The sequence below is a fragment of the Taudactylus pleione genome, unplaced genomic scaffold (assembly GCF_031769625.1).
Source record: "Taudactylus pleione unplaced genomic scaffold, aTauple2 ptg000032l, whole genome shotgun sequence".
Lineage (NCBI taxonomy): Eukaryota > Metazoa > Chordata > Amphibia > Anura > Myobatrachidae > Taudactylus > Taudactylus pleione.
The window spans coordinates 2,684,936-2,698,216 of NW_028284434.1; the positions used below are offsets into that span (position 1 = coordinate 2,684,936).

The 13,281-nt window shown below is 39.7% G+C and overlaps 1 protein-coding gene and 1 pseudogene across 1 annotated transcript in view; both read right to left on the reverse strand.

Moving 5' to 3' along the window:
• The window catches only part of LOC148538911 (uromodulin-like), a 199,765-nt gene that overhangs the window by 148,828 nt on the left and 37,656 nt on the right, over positions 1 to 13,281 (reverse strand). The window lies entirely within an intron of this gene.
• Positions 6,969 to 7,745, reverse strand: LOC148538914 (RNA-binding protein 7 pseudogene; annotated as a pseudogene).

The window sequence follows — 13,281 nt, forward strand, 5'->3', positions numbered from 1 at the left end:
CCAGAAAACCTGTTACAGCTGTACCTGGCAATCCAGTAAATCTGCTGGCAGCAACCCCTGGTACATCCCGAAAACCTGCTATAGTCATACCTGGCATCCAGACGTCCTGTTACAGCAATACCTGGCCTGTGCTTTGCTGCTAGTCCTACTCCTGGTTGGTCACTGGCACTCTGTAAACCTGCATCGTGTCACCCTGCCTTGCTTCCTGCTGTGGATCAACTCCGGCTCCTTTTACCTACGTACTCCTTCCCTGAACCTAAAATTCCCAAACCTACCCATTCCTTCCTGAAACCTGTTATTCCCAATTATCCTATCCAGCCTGCACCTGAGTTCCAACCTTGTCACAGCATTTCCGGATCACCCTGTTTAACCCTCGTCTCAGCATTACCTGATTTCCCTTCAGCAATTGTCATGTTATTCCAGTTCAGTCCACATTGTTCCAGTCCAGAGTCAAGTTCCAAGCTCACCAGTTCTTTCCACGTAGTCACCAAGCTACCAGCGTCTACCCACGGCTATCCAGCCGTGGGACGTAGCTACCCAGCTACCAGCATTTACCCACGGCTATCCAGCCGCTCCACGTAGCCACCCAGCTACCAACATCTACCCACGGCTTCCCAAGTCACAACAAGTAGCTTCCATGCTACCATCCGTCTGCAAGCCCATCTACTAGTAACCTGACCAGCTCAGTCAGCCTACCTGCCGGTCCCAGTCCGGTCCCTCTAAGTTCCTTCTGGTCACATTCCAACATCTCAAGTTTCCAGTTCCAGTCACTCATCACCAAAGGCAGTTCTCACTGCTACCCACTTCTTATAATAAAAGAGCTATTCATCTACATCATCTGTGGTTCCAGTCATGCCGGCCTCCATTGAAACCCGATCACCACCTGAGACAGGTAACTCACAGACACCAATTGTGACATTAGAGACCCGCATCACATCTGGCTTTTGGAACGCACCCGGAAACGTTGATACCATACATTAGTGTTCATATTTAATACAACGGAATGTCTGCTATTTCTCTTATGGGTGCCATGTTGTAGAAGACCCAAGGAGTAGATAGTATTATGCAGATAGCAGCAAAATACATGCGGATTCCAATAAATGGGGAACATAAAACAAAAAACAAATGATGTGTTAATAACACAGAAAACAGACCTTACATATGCAAATAAATAATCGTTATTATATAAACCAGATAATAGACAACTTATAAAAACCATTTGGTCTCAAAATCAACATTGAGGCCACACTGTGTCAATGTCTTTAACTGATATATCATTTCCATTTCCATCTGGGCTAATTTGACATCTCTATCATTCACCCGCCAGTTAATTTTGGCAGTTTTGATGCCACAAAAAGAAACCAGATGTTTAATATCGCAGCCATGTGATGATTTGAAGTGTAAAGAGACATTATGTGTTTCAAGCCCTTTCTTTATGTTTCTGCCATGTTCAGCCAATATCACTTTTAACATTCTCGACGTCCTTCCCACATACTGGCTGCCACACAAACATTCCAAAAGATACACACAGTAACTGGTACTACACGTAATGAAATCCTTGATTTCGAACATTTTCCTCGTTCTTGTAGATTTAAAGTGTGTAATCTTGGAATTAGTGGATCTACATGTTTTACACATAATGCATGTACCGCAACGGAAAAACCCATTTGATTTAATTCCGCCAACCAATGGTTTAATGATAGCGCTTCGCACTACCTGATCCTTAATATTCCGTGCTCTATGATACACGAATCGAGGTTGTGGCTCTATATGATCTTTCAGTAGAGGATCCCTGGTCAGTATACTCCAATGTTTGGACACCATTTTTTCCAATTGTCTGTACTGACTATTATACCTAGTTATAAATGGTATTTTGGGTTTATTATCCTTCTTCACACTGCCAGTTTTATATAATGCTAGTTGTCTGTCTAAGTCGGCACCCTTTTGCTTTGCAGCACCTACCAATAGTCTATTATATCCCTTAGTTAGGAACTGTCCCTCCAATAAATCTGCCTGTGTTTCATAAGTGGATATGTCAGTGCAATTCCGTCTAATACACTGAAACTGACTATTGGGAATGCTTTTCAACCAATTATAGTGGTGGTTACTATAATTTTTTATAAATGAATTGCAATCTGTTGGTTTAACATAATTTTTAGTTTTTTATACAATTATTCTCAATATAGAGAGTAAAATCCAAAAAATCTACAGATACCTCACTGATATTAAATGCCAACTCTATATTGAATGTGTTGCTATTTAAATGTTGGCAAAATAGTTCCAAAGAAGCCTGGTCTCCCCTCCAAATAAACAAAATATCATCTATATAACGGCACCATGTCACCAGACTGGCTCCAAACTGGTGGCCATTCCAGACTGCCTGTGCCTCCCAACAGGCCATAAACAAATTAGCATAACTTGGAGCCAGTCTGGTGCCAATGGCTGTACCCGTCAATTGGAGGAAGAAGGAACCCTCATACCAGAAAAAGTTCCGCCAATCAGGACTGTGGGAAAACAAAGGTTTATAACCTCAGTAAATATATATTAAATGAATATGAACAAAGGATATTGGAGAGAGGTTTAAAATTCACCCCATCGAGTCATGTCAGGGACTTTGAGGTCTTTGTTGTTCAGCAAAAATTCATTAGGAGGTTAACTTTAAAACGTTTCTTTAGTGATTATCTGTTAACAGCTAATGAAAACTATTCAGTTTTTAAAAAGAAGTCCACCTTCTTCCCTACCCAAAAGAAGGGCTGCTTTATAGAGACCTTTGAATGGCTGGTAAAGGATGATTTAGAAAAAAATAGTTTTAAACCTCTTAAAAATATGAATTTATCTAAAGAGGAAAGCAATGCTGTCAAAACTTTAAGGGATAACACCCAAATTGTTATTAAACCAGCCGATAAGGGGGGAGTGTCGTAATTATGGATGTGGAGGATTACAATGGGGAAATTGTTAGACAATTATCGGATAGTTTGACGTATAAAAAGTTAAGGAATAATCCAACGGAGATGATAACTAAGAGATTGATGGTTTTTCTTACTTTATACACCACAAAATGTATAATCACGGAGACAGAACGTGACTATATAATAATAGATAGACCTTCGATTCCGGTGATATACGTGCCTCCGAAAGTACATAAAAATAGAGAGAGGCCTCCAGGTTGGCCCATTGTGGTTGGCACAAATTCAGTCTTGTCCAACTTGTCCCATTATCTTGATTGCAAGTTGCAACCATAGGTATGTGACACTCCTTCCTTTCTAAAGGACACAATATCAGTTATTAATGTCCTATCAGATATAGTATGGCAAGAGGGATATAGAATGGTGACGGCTGACGTCACCTCTCTATATACCATTATAGAACATCGGTTGGGTTTGAAGGCAGTCCAATTTTTTCTGGATAAGAGTTATAAAAGTGATGATTCTAAAACATTTATTTTGGATGGTATCAATATGATTTTGCAGAATAACTTTTTCTGGTATGACGGTTCCTTCTTCCTCCAATTGACGGGTACAGCCATGGGCACCAGACTGGCTCCAAATTATGCTAATGTGTTTATGGCCTGGTGGAAGGCACAGGCAGTCTGGAATGGCCACCAGTTTGGAGCCAGTCTGGTGACATGGTGCCGTTATATAGATGATATTTTGTTTATTTGGAGGGGAGACCAGGCTTCTTTGGAACTCTTTTGCCAACATTTAAATAGCAACACATTCAATATAGAGTTAACATTTAATATCAGTGAGGTATCTGTAGATTTTTTGAATCTTACTCTCTATATTGAGAATAATTGTATAAAAACAAAAAATTATATTAAAACTACAGATTGCAATTCATTTATAAAAAATGATAGTAACCACCACTATAATTGGTTGAAAAGCATTCCCAATAGTCAGTTTCAGTGTATTAGACAGAATTGCACTGACATATCCACTTATGAAACACAGGCAGATTTATTGGAGGGACAGTTCCTAACTAAGGGATATAATAGACTATTGGTAGGTGCTGCAAAGCAGAAGGGTGCCGACTTAGACAGACAACTAGCATTATCTAAAACTGGCGGTGTGAAGAAGGATAATAAACCCAAAATACCATTTATAACTAGGTATAATAGTCAGTACAGACAATTGGAAAAAATGGTGTCCAAACATTGGAGTATACTGACCAGGGATCCTCTACTGAAAGATCATATAGAGCCACAACCTCGATTCGTGTATCGTAGAGCACGGAATATTAAGGATCAGGTAGTGCAAAGCACTATCATTAAACCATTGGTTGGTGGAATTAAATCAAAAGGGTTTTTCCATTGCGGTACATGCATTATGTGTAAAACATGTAGATCCACTAATTCCAAGATTACACACTTTAAATCTACAAGAACGGGGAAAATGTTCGAAATCATTACGTGTAGTACCAGTTACTGTGTGTATCTTTTGGAATGTTCGTGTGGCAGCCAGTATGTGGGAAGGACGTCGAGAATGTTAAAAGTGATATTGGCTGAACATGGCAGAAACATAAAGAAAGGGCTTGAAACACATAATGTCTCTTTACACTTCAAATCATCACATGGCTGCGATATTAAACATCTGGTTTCTTTTTGTGGCATCAAAACTGCCAAAATTAACTGGCGGGTGAATGATAGAGATGTCAAATTAGCCCAGATGGAAATGGAAATGATATATCAGTTAAAGACATTGACACCGTGTGGCCTCAATGTTAATTTTGAGACCAAATGGTTTTTATAAGTTGTCTATTATCTGGTTTATATAATAACAATTATTTATTTGCATATGTAAGGTCTGTTTTCAGTGTTATTAACACATCGATTTGTTTTTTGTTTTATGTTCCCCATTTATTGGAATCTGCATGTATTTTGCTGCTATCTGCATAATACTATCTACTCCTTGGGTCTTCTACAACATGGCACCTATAAGAGAAATAGCGGACATTCCGTTGTATTGAATCGGAACACTAATGTATGGTATCAATGTTTCTGGGTGCGTTCCAAAAGCCGGAAGTGATGCGGGTCTCTAACTGCCGTGACCGGATGTTGTAATGCTCCCTGGAGTCCTCTACAATAGAAGTCCGGATGGTTCCTAATAACCAGAAGTGCCGTGTACGTAGCAGCCGCATACTGGAAGTCACGTGCATTTATGATGGATCAAGCATTGATGCTCGTGATTGCTCTTGGCGCCAATTTGGGACTTTAGTTTTTAGGATCAATGAGGCCCTTCTAAAAATATGGACTGGATTTTCCCACTTAGAGTCCGTTTTATATATATTGTGTGCATTATTTGTTTCATAGTTTCGTCTATGCACTAACGGAGGGAGACCTAAACGTTAGGGTACATTATATGTAGCTTATGTGATGTGTAAGTTATGTTTAGTATATGTTGGTACAATGGATTATGTGCCATGTTTTAGAGACTACCCACGATTGATCCACTTTGGATCTTACTTCCTGTTTGGACTGAGAGGTATAAATAGGAGGGTGATCCTGTGAATCTTAGTACACCCTGAGGAAGGACTTCTGAGTCAGAAACGCATTGGTGGAATAAGAAGGTGAACCCCAAGTTGGACTGGTATTTATCCCTGTACTTTTTTACATCTTGGGTGCTAGGTGTCCGCACCATTCCGGGTGGAGTGGCCCTTGTACCTATATGGGATATTATTCCAGTCCATGGGACAACCTTGTTGCTTTTTTATGAAGATTGCTTGATAATATTTTTATATTTTATGGGATTGAAGACCCTTTTATGATATTTGGACAATAAACAATACTGATTTTATCAGAAGTGGACTTCTTGTTATGCGGTATATAAGATTATCATCTAGACGAATGGAGGAATACTGATTTCATGGTGTAAAGATACCTTTTGCGGAATGGGTAGATCTGATTCCAGGTGAGTCTCGTCCCAGAAGGGAACAAGCCCTGAATATCACCAATAAAATTGGGACCAGATGAGTAGAATGTATAAAGATACCTTTATGTGAACATATCTCACCTATTCTAGGTGAGTGGTCTCTATCTGTGTGATCATCCATTTGAGAAAAAAACGTTTAAATCTGGAATATAACTATATGTTATCTTTTCTCCTTATTTGAGATCATTGAGTCATCCAGGAGAGAAGACGAGTTGTATATGGGGACAGCACTTATTGGACCACTCATATTGTGTTTATTTGTCTAGAGGTATCTCTGACCACTCTCCTGTGCTACTTACTTACTCCTGGTCTCAAAATATGGGGGCAAGTTTTTGAAAGTTCAACCCATTTTGGTTGTCTCTAATTGGGGTAGGCAGTAAACTAGTTGCTGCATGGGGGAGTTTTGGATCAGAGAATGTTTCTTATTTAGATCCGACTATTAGGCATGATGCCTTTAAGGCCTATATGTGGGGCTGTTCTACACCTTTCCAGATCACACTTCCCTCCCACCCTGCGTAATATCTCGAAAGAAGAGTGTAGAAGAATATTGGTTGCTGTTTCTTGTTTATACAGGGAAGTTTCAATCGTGTTAGTGTGACCTCTATAAATAAGGAGCTCAAGGTATGAGATTTTTTTCCTTGTTAATGCTGAAGGTCAATTTAAGGTTGACATCATTGTCAATCAGAGTTTTCACAAAATCCTTTAAGGAGTTCTCATCACCTCCAATATAAAAAACATGTCATCTATATACCTTAGCCATGTGATGATGTTTCTTGTATGGGGGTTAATTCTGATCAGAAAACACGTATTCCCTCTCCCAGCAACCTAATCTAAAAGAATGTCTCTTCTGTTAACCATGTGTTCTATTTTGCCATGTTTATTATAACACTTATCTGAGAGATGATAACTGTTTTTCAATACTCTGGTCCTTTAGAGGATACCTAACAGCTCAAGGAAAGATTTTTTTTTGCGTAGAAGTAAAAGAAGAGAGTCTTCTGATCAAACAGAGATCCAGTAAAAAGTAGACGTGACCGTGACAGATTAGTGGTGAGATGAATGCCACCTAGGCTATTTTCTCTGGCTTTGACTCCAGCCATCAGTGCCATGATAGTGCTCCTCTTGACCTCCTCTGTAGTATGCATCTCTGCAACTGTGGTAACTCTCCTTTAGATAAGGATGAGAGCTATGGCTTCTACTGGATCGGTGGCTGGAAGAGGAATCATACCTGTGTGGGGGAGAATGATCAGATCTGTGACTGTACCGATTTTGGTGAGGTGGATAATGTGATGGTGAGTAACTGGGTTGGGCCATCATTGCTGGGCTGGATCCATGAGGGGTTTCCGACCTATAGAAGTTATTCATCATTGCTTGTCTTTGAAGATTGTCTGGAGAAGAGTAAGATCTCTGATAGTTTGGAACAGGAGGTGAAAGTTCAGAGTATTTCATGAACTCCCCATTGCCATCATGCCTGCAGTAATGTGTTGCTGGACTGTTTCCAGTAAAATTGCCATTTCCTTGTGGTGAGTAGGCTGTGCTATTTGCTTCTGCGGAGCCATGGCTGCTTGCTGATCTGAATTGAATTTTCAGTGGCCTCCCAAAGAGTTCGATTCAATTTAACAAACTCATTCCATAGGCAGCAGACTCCTCATATTTGAAATTAACAAAAGCAAATTGTTTCGACTTTCCATCCTTCTCCTTTCGATTTTTAACATTAATTGCAGGACCATCCTGCAGAAACAGCTCGAACAGGATCTCTTTGGTGGCCCTGGGATCTAAGTTCCCCACGAACAGCATCCTATCAGCCTCGGCTGTGCCCATTTCTCTCTTGAGTCCCGTCCTGTGTGCCTAGCAGCAGCAGTCGATGGGTGACAAGATAAGTCACAGCGCAGCGTCTTTTGGGGCCTAGTTTTTCAAACTGCCATCCTGTCTGCCACTGCAGTGCCACTCCTAGATGGGCCACGTGTTTGTCCCACCCACTTGTGTCGCTTAGCATAGTCATCCAGCTACCTCGGTGAACCTTTTGGCCTAAAAGCAATATTGTGAGGTGTGAGGTGTTCAGAATAGACTGGAAATTAATGTTATTGAGGTTAATAATAGCGTAGGAACGAAAAAATTTTTTTGTGATTTTAGCTGTTTTTATGCTTTTTAAAAAAAAATACATATCCAAAACACAAAACACAAAACTTGGAAGGGGTGTTTTGGCAAAACCAATCCAGATCCAAAACACAAAGAAAGATCCATAGCCAAAACCAAAACACAAAACATGAAAAGTGGCTGGTGCACACCCCTAGAATGTACAAACAAATGATGTGTTAATCATAACAATGCATACCCATAAATGTGGCAAAATTAAGCCACCATTATAAAACATATTAGATATATAGAAAATATATTGATCTGACTATCTATTATTTATAGCCTTGTAATTTTAGTTTGTTACCTCTGTTATAGATATTTTTATGTATAGATATATATGTCATTTTTAAATGGATAAGCTATGTATTTATGTATTTATTATTCTGATATAATATTGTTTATATGTCTGATTTATTTGGATGAAAGGAGAGATATGAGTATTTCCCGAATCCTAGAATGATATGGTGGTGTATTTATATGCTATGTAGCAAACTATGACAAAATAGCGTTTTTATATTGAAAAAACACTACGTGAGAGATATGTCTACAACAAAATGGCGTCCGCTATATAAAAAATGTGTATAAACTTTACAACATTGTATAAAGGTTGGAGTAGATTGATAGCCGCTAGTTGCATTGCTGATCATAGGTATGGAATGAAATATGAGTGCCGCATGGTAGCGGTAGTGAAATTGAGCCACTGTGACTGTGAAAGTTCCCGCGCATGTGCGGGACACTTAGACGTGGAAACACAACAGATGTTGGAACGCATATACTGTCGCGAGATTGTAGTGATCCCGCGCAGCCGCAGAATGCTACACAATGGCAGAAACGAAAATACCATATCTAGTAGATTGCCCACTGTGACCGTGAGAGTTCCCGCGCCTGCGCAGGAGACTTAGACGCGGAAACACAACAAATGTTGGAACGCATATACTGCCGCGAGACTGTAGTGATCCCGCGCAGCCGCGTAATGCTCCGAAACGGCGGAAACCGGAAATACCATATAGAGTAATTGCCTAATCATAGGAGTGAGTATATAAGTCAGATTAGCCAGTATATTCTCTATCCTCCTAACGAAGTCCAGCTGATATAGCGTGAGTGACGAAACGCGTTGAGGGTGGTAACACTGCTGATGTCCTAAATCCAGTTTTGTTTGGACAACTCAGATAAGCTTTTCAAAAACTTTTTAAATGTAATTATATTGTTTGTGTGTTATTTGTTCTATATTAAACTCAAAAAATTACTACACTATGAGAGTGTTCTTCTCTCTTTCTCTTTGGTTGAGCCCCATGTTCAAAGGATCTATTGAATGAAGTTTAAAAGATACTGACTACGTGATTGTTCTTACAACATTTGGGGTACGCATATTTGATTACCTTACCATTTATATAATTAATTCCCATCAATTACTACACCATAAGGCGCTTGTTCTCTCACCCTTTTGTTTTCTATAAATTACCTATGACCTTATGAACAACGGTCTACTGGAGAGTTGAAGGCTGCCACTGCTACAACAGGAGGTGTATTGTGAAAGGAATATTTTACATATAAAATCCAGATCACTGATATCAACGAGGGAGTGTGGCGCCATTTTTAGTACCATATTTAGTACCATATTTAGCCATATATATATATATATATATATATACTAAAATCTGTAATCTCTCTTTCTCTACTGGTATCTTTCCATCACTGTTCAAGCATGCAGTGATCACTCCCATTTTGAAAAAACAAAATTCTGACCCTAACTCTCTCTCAAATTACCGTCCTATCTCCCATCTACCTTGCCCCTCCAAGCTACTGGAGAGACTTGCCTACACTCGCCTCACACACTTTCTTAACACCCACAACTTATTGGATCCACTTCAGTCAGGCTTTCGTTCCCAACACTCCACTGAGACAGCACTGACTAAGGTAGTAAATAATCTGGTCACTGCCAAGGCTAAAGGCCATTATTCACTTCTAATTTTTCTAGATCTCACAGCTGCCTTTGACACTGTTGACCACTCTCTTCTCATACAAACACTACAATCCATAGGTCTTCAAGACACAGCCCTTTCTTGGTTCTCATCTTACCTATCTAATCGCTCTTTCACTATTCGCTTTTCTGATTCTACCTCCACTTCGCTACCTCTATCAGTTGGAGTACCACAAGGTTCAGTATTAGGTCCTCTGCTTTTCTCAATATATACCACCTCTCTTTGCAAACTAATCAGCTCTTTTGGTTTTCAGTATCATCTGTACGCGAACGATACTCAAATTTACCTATCCTCCCCAGATTTGTCACCATCTGTGCTGGTCCGCGTCACTGAATGTCTCTCTGCCATTTCATCTTGGATGTCATCTCGCCACCTCAAACTTAATATATCCAAAACAGAATTAATTATATTTCCACAAGCCAATAGCAGTTACCAACCTGATATCTCTATTACTGTTGACAACTCGACAATCTACCCCACCCCACAAGCTCGCTGCCTAGGTGTCATCCTTGACTCTGAACTGTCTTTTGTTCCCCACATTCAATCTATCTCTAAATCCTGTTACATACTTCTAAGAAACATAGCCAAAATTTGATCATATCTTACGCAAGACACTGCAAAACTCTTATACACGCACTCATAATTTCCCGCATTGACTATTGCAATAGTCTCCTTATTGGTGTTCCCAAAAACAGGCTCTCCCCACTACAATCCATTTTGAATGCAGCTGCGAGGTTGATCTTTCTCACCAAACGTTCAGTGTCTGCTGATCCACTCTGTCAGTCCCTCCATTGGCTGACGGTCTTCTACCGTATTCAATTTAAAATACTTACACTCACACATAAAGCTATTAACCAAACCACACCAACATACATCTCTTCACTTATCTCAAAATATCTTCCAACCCGACATCTCCGTTCTGCACAAGATCTGCATCTCTCATCCCCGCGCATTACTTGTTCCCATGCACGGTTACAGGACTATTTTCGGGCTGCACCCACCCTGTGGAATGCCCTCCCATGCACAATAAGACTTTCCACTAGTTTCCAAACATTCAAGCGTTCTCTGAAAACTCACCTCTTTAGACAAGCTTATCAGATTCCAGGACCGCCCACCTAACCTTTTATAGCTCCCTATCTAACTCTCTTCTTATAGTAAACACCTATCACATCTTCTCTTTCTTCAATTGAACATCCTCCTAACCCTAGGCCAACTTTCCAGTGTGATTGGATTATACAGCCCACCAAGAATATCTGCAATTGGGCTGGACCAATTTGCAATAGCACCTCTCCTTGTGTATCAACACCTATTTCCCTATAGATTGTAAGCTTGTGAGCAGGGCCCTCTTACTCTTATGTATGTCATGTATGTATGTCTTTTACAACCCAGTATAATGTTAATCTTGATTCAAATTGTAAAGTGCAACGGAATTTGCTGCGCTATATAAGAAACTGTTAATAAATAAAATAAATATATATATATATATATATATATATATATATATATATAGTATAGCCACAGGCTTGGCACTTTTCCTCCAGGACCAATAGAATTGGTGCCTCCCACAAAAACGGGAATGATAGAATGCAAAACGGCAGTGGCACTCACAGTAAATAAGTTTAAAGCCCCAGGACAATGGACCACAGGCATGTTTATTAAATCAACGTTTCAGTCCATACCTTCATCAGGAATAAAATACATTAAAAAATCAGCTTACCTATATACATAAGAAAACAACACCACGAGTGATAGTTTTGTGCACCCACATAATGGCCATAAATTCAGGATTAAACATATCCTAACCTGCACTAGCCAATATGTCATCTACTACATTAGGTGTCCATGCGGATACCTAAATGTAGGTAAAACTGCCAGACAATTCCGTGAGCGTATGGTGCTGCACAGATCAGCAATACGTATGGCCTTAGCAGGGAAGGACAATGACCAGCTGGTGGCCCCTCACTTCAGGGAACATAGGCATAATTTGTCTGCCCTCCATTATGAAATGATTGATCAGATCCCTGACTCTAAATGGGGGGTGACAGGTCAACCGCGCTGTTGCAATTGGAGGCTAGGTGGATTTTCCACCTGAACACAGTGCAGCCTCATGGGCTAAATGAAACTCTGTCCCTGACATGCTTTTTGTAAGTTCCCTACATGTCTTTGATATCATTTAACATCATCACGTTTAGCTATGCACTTGATGGTCTGTATTAACTCTGTACTATCATATGGTTTCTATACCCTACTGTTAGCATTGTTACCAGTTTTGTATATGTATATGTTTGTCTGATTTCACTTTTTTACTGGCTGCACTGTTTATGTTTATAGTGTTGCCATGGTGAGCTGTTTGCCGTACGCCACGCGTGCTACGCAGTGCACGATGATGACATCATGGCTCAGCTCTGGGGTGTTGGCGGGGTGCACACTCATGGTGTTGTCTTCTTATGTATATAGGTAAGCTGAATTTTGTGTGTATTTTATTCCTGATGAAGGTTTGTATGGACTGAAACGTTGATTTAATAAACATGCCTGTGGTCCATTGACCCAGTGCTTTAAACTTATTTACCGTGAGTGCCACCGCCGTTTTGCATTCTATGGGTATATATATATATATATATATATATATATATACAGTATACAGATGATATTCTATAGTGTGGCCTGGCAGCCTCACATATGTAAGGAAAGAGGCGGCACTCCTTGGTGATGACAAAAATATCTATAATCAAAACATAATATAAAAGCCATACAAGGTGTCGGTGTTGACATTTCAAGGTCCTGAGACATTTTCATCAGGATAGTGATGAAAAGGTCTTAGGACCTTGAAACGTCGACACTGACACCTTGTATGGCTTTTATACTGTATGATGTTTTGATTACAGATATTTTTTTCATCACCAAGGAGTGCCGCCTCTTTCCTTACATATGTTAGGCTGCCAGGCCACACTATAGCATATCATCTGTATTACAATTTACAGGAGGGCACACTGCCTACGTACAAATTTCATGCTGAGTGCCAAGCTTATGGAATTATATATATATATATATATACAGTATATATGGATGTAGTTATGAGACTGGCATCAGCGATCCTGACGGTCTCAATATCAAGAGTAAGCAAATAAATTACTGCGCTGGTGTGTCCCTGTCAAAACAACATACATATACACATGTAATTAATTATTAATAAATTCATTAAAAATGTTTGTAATACAGTACTATATACCAATGAA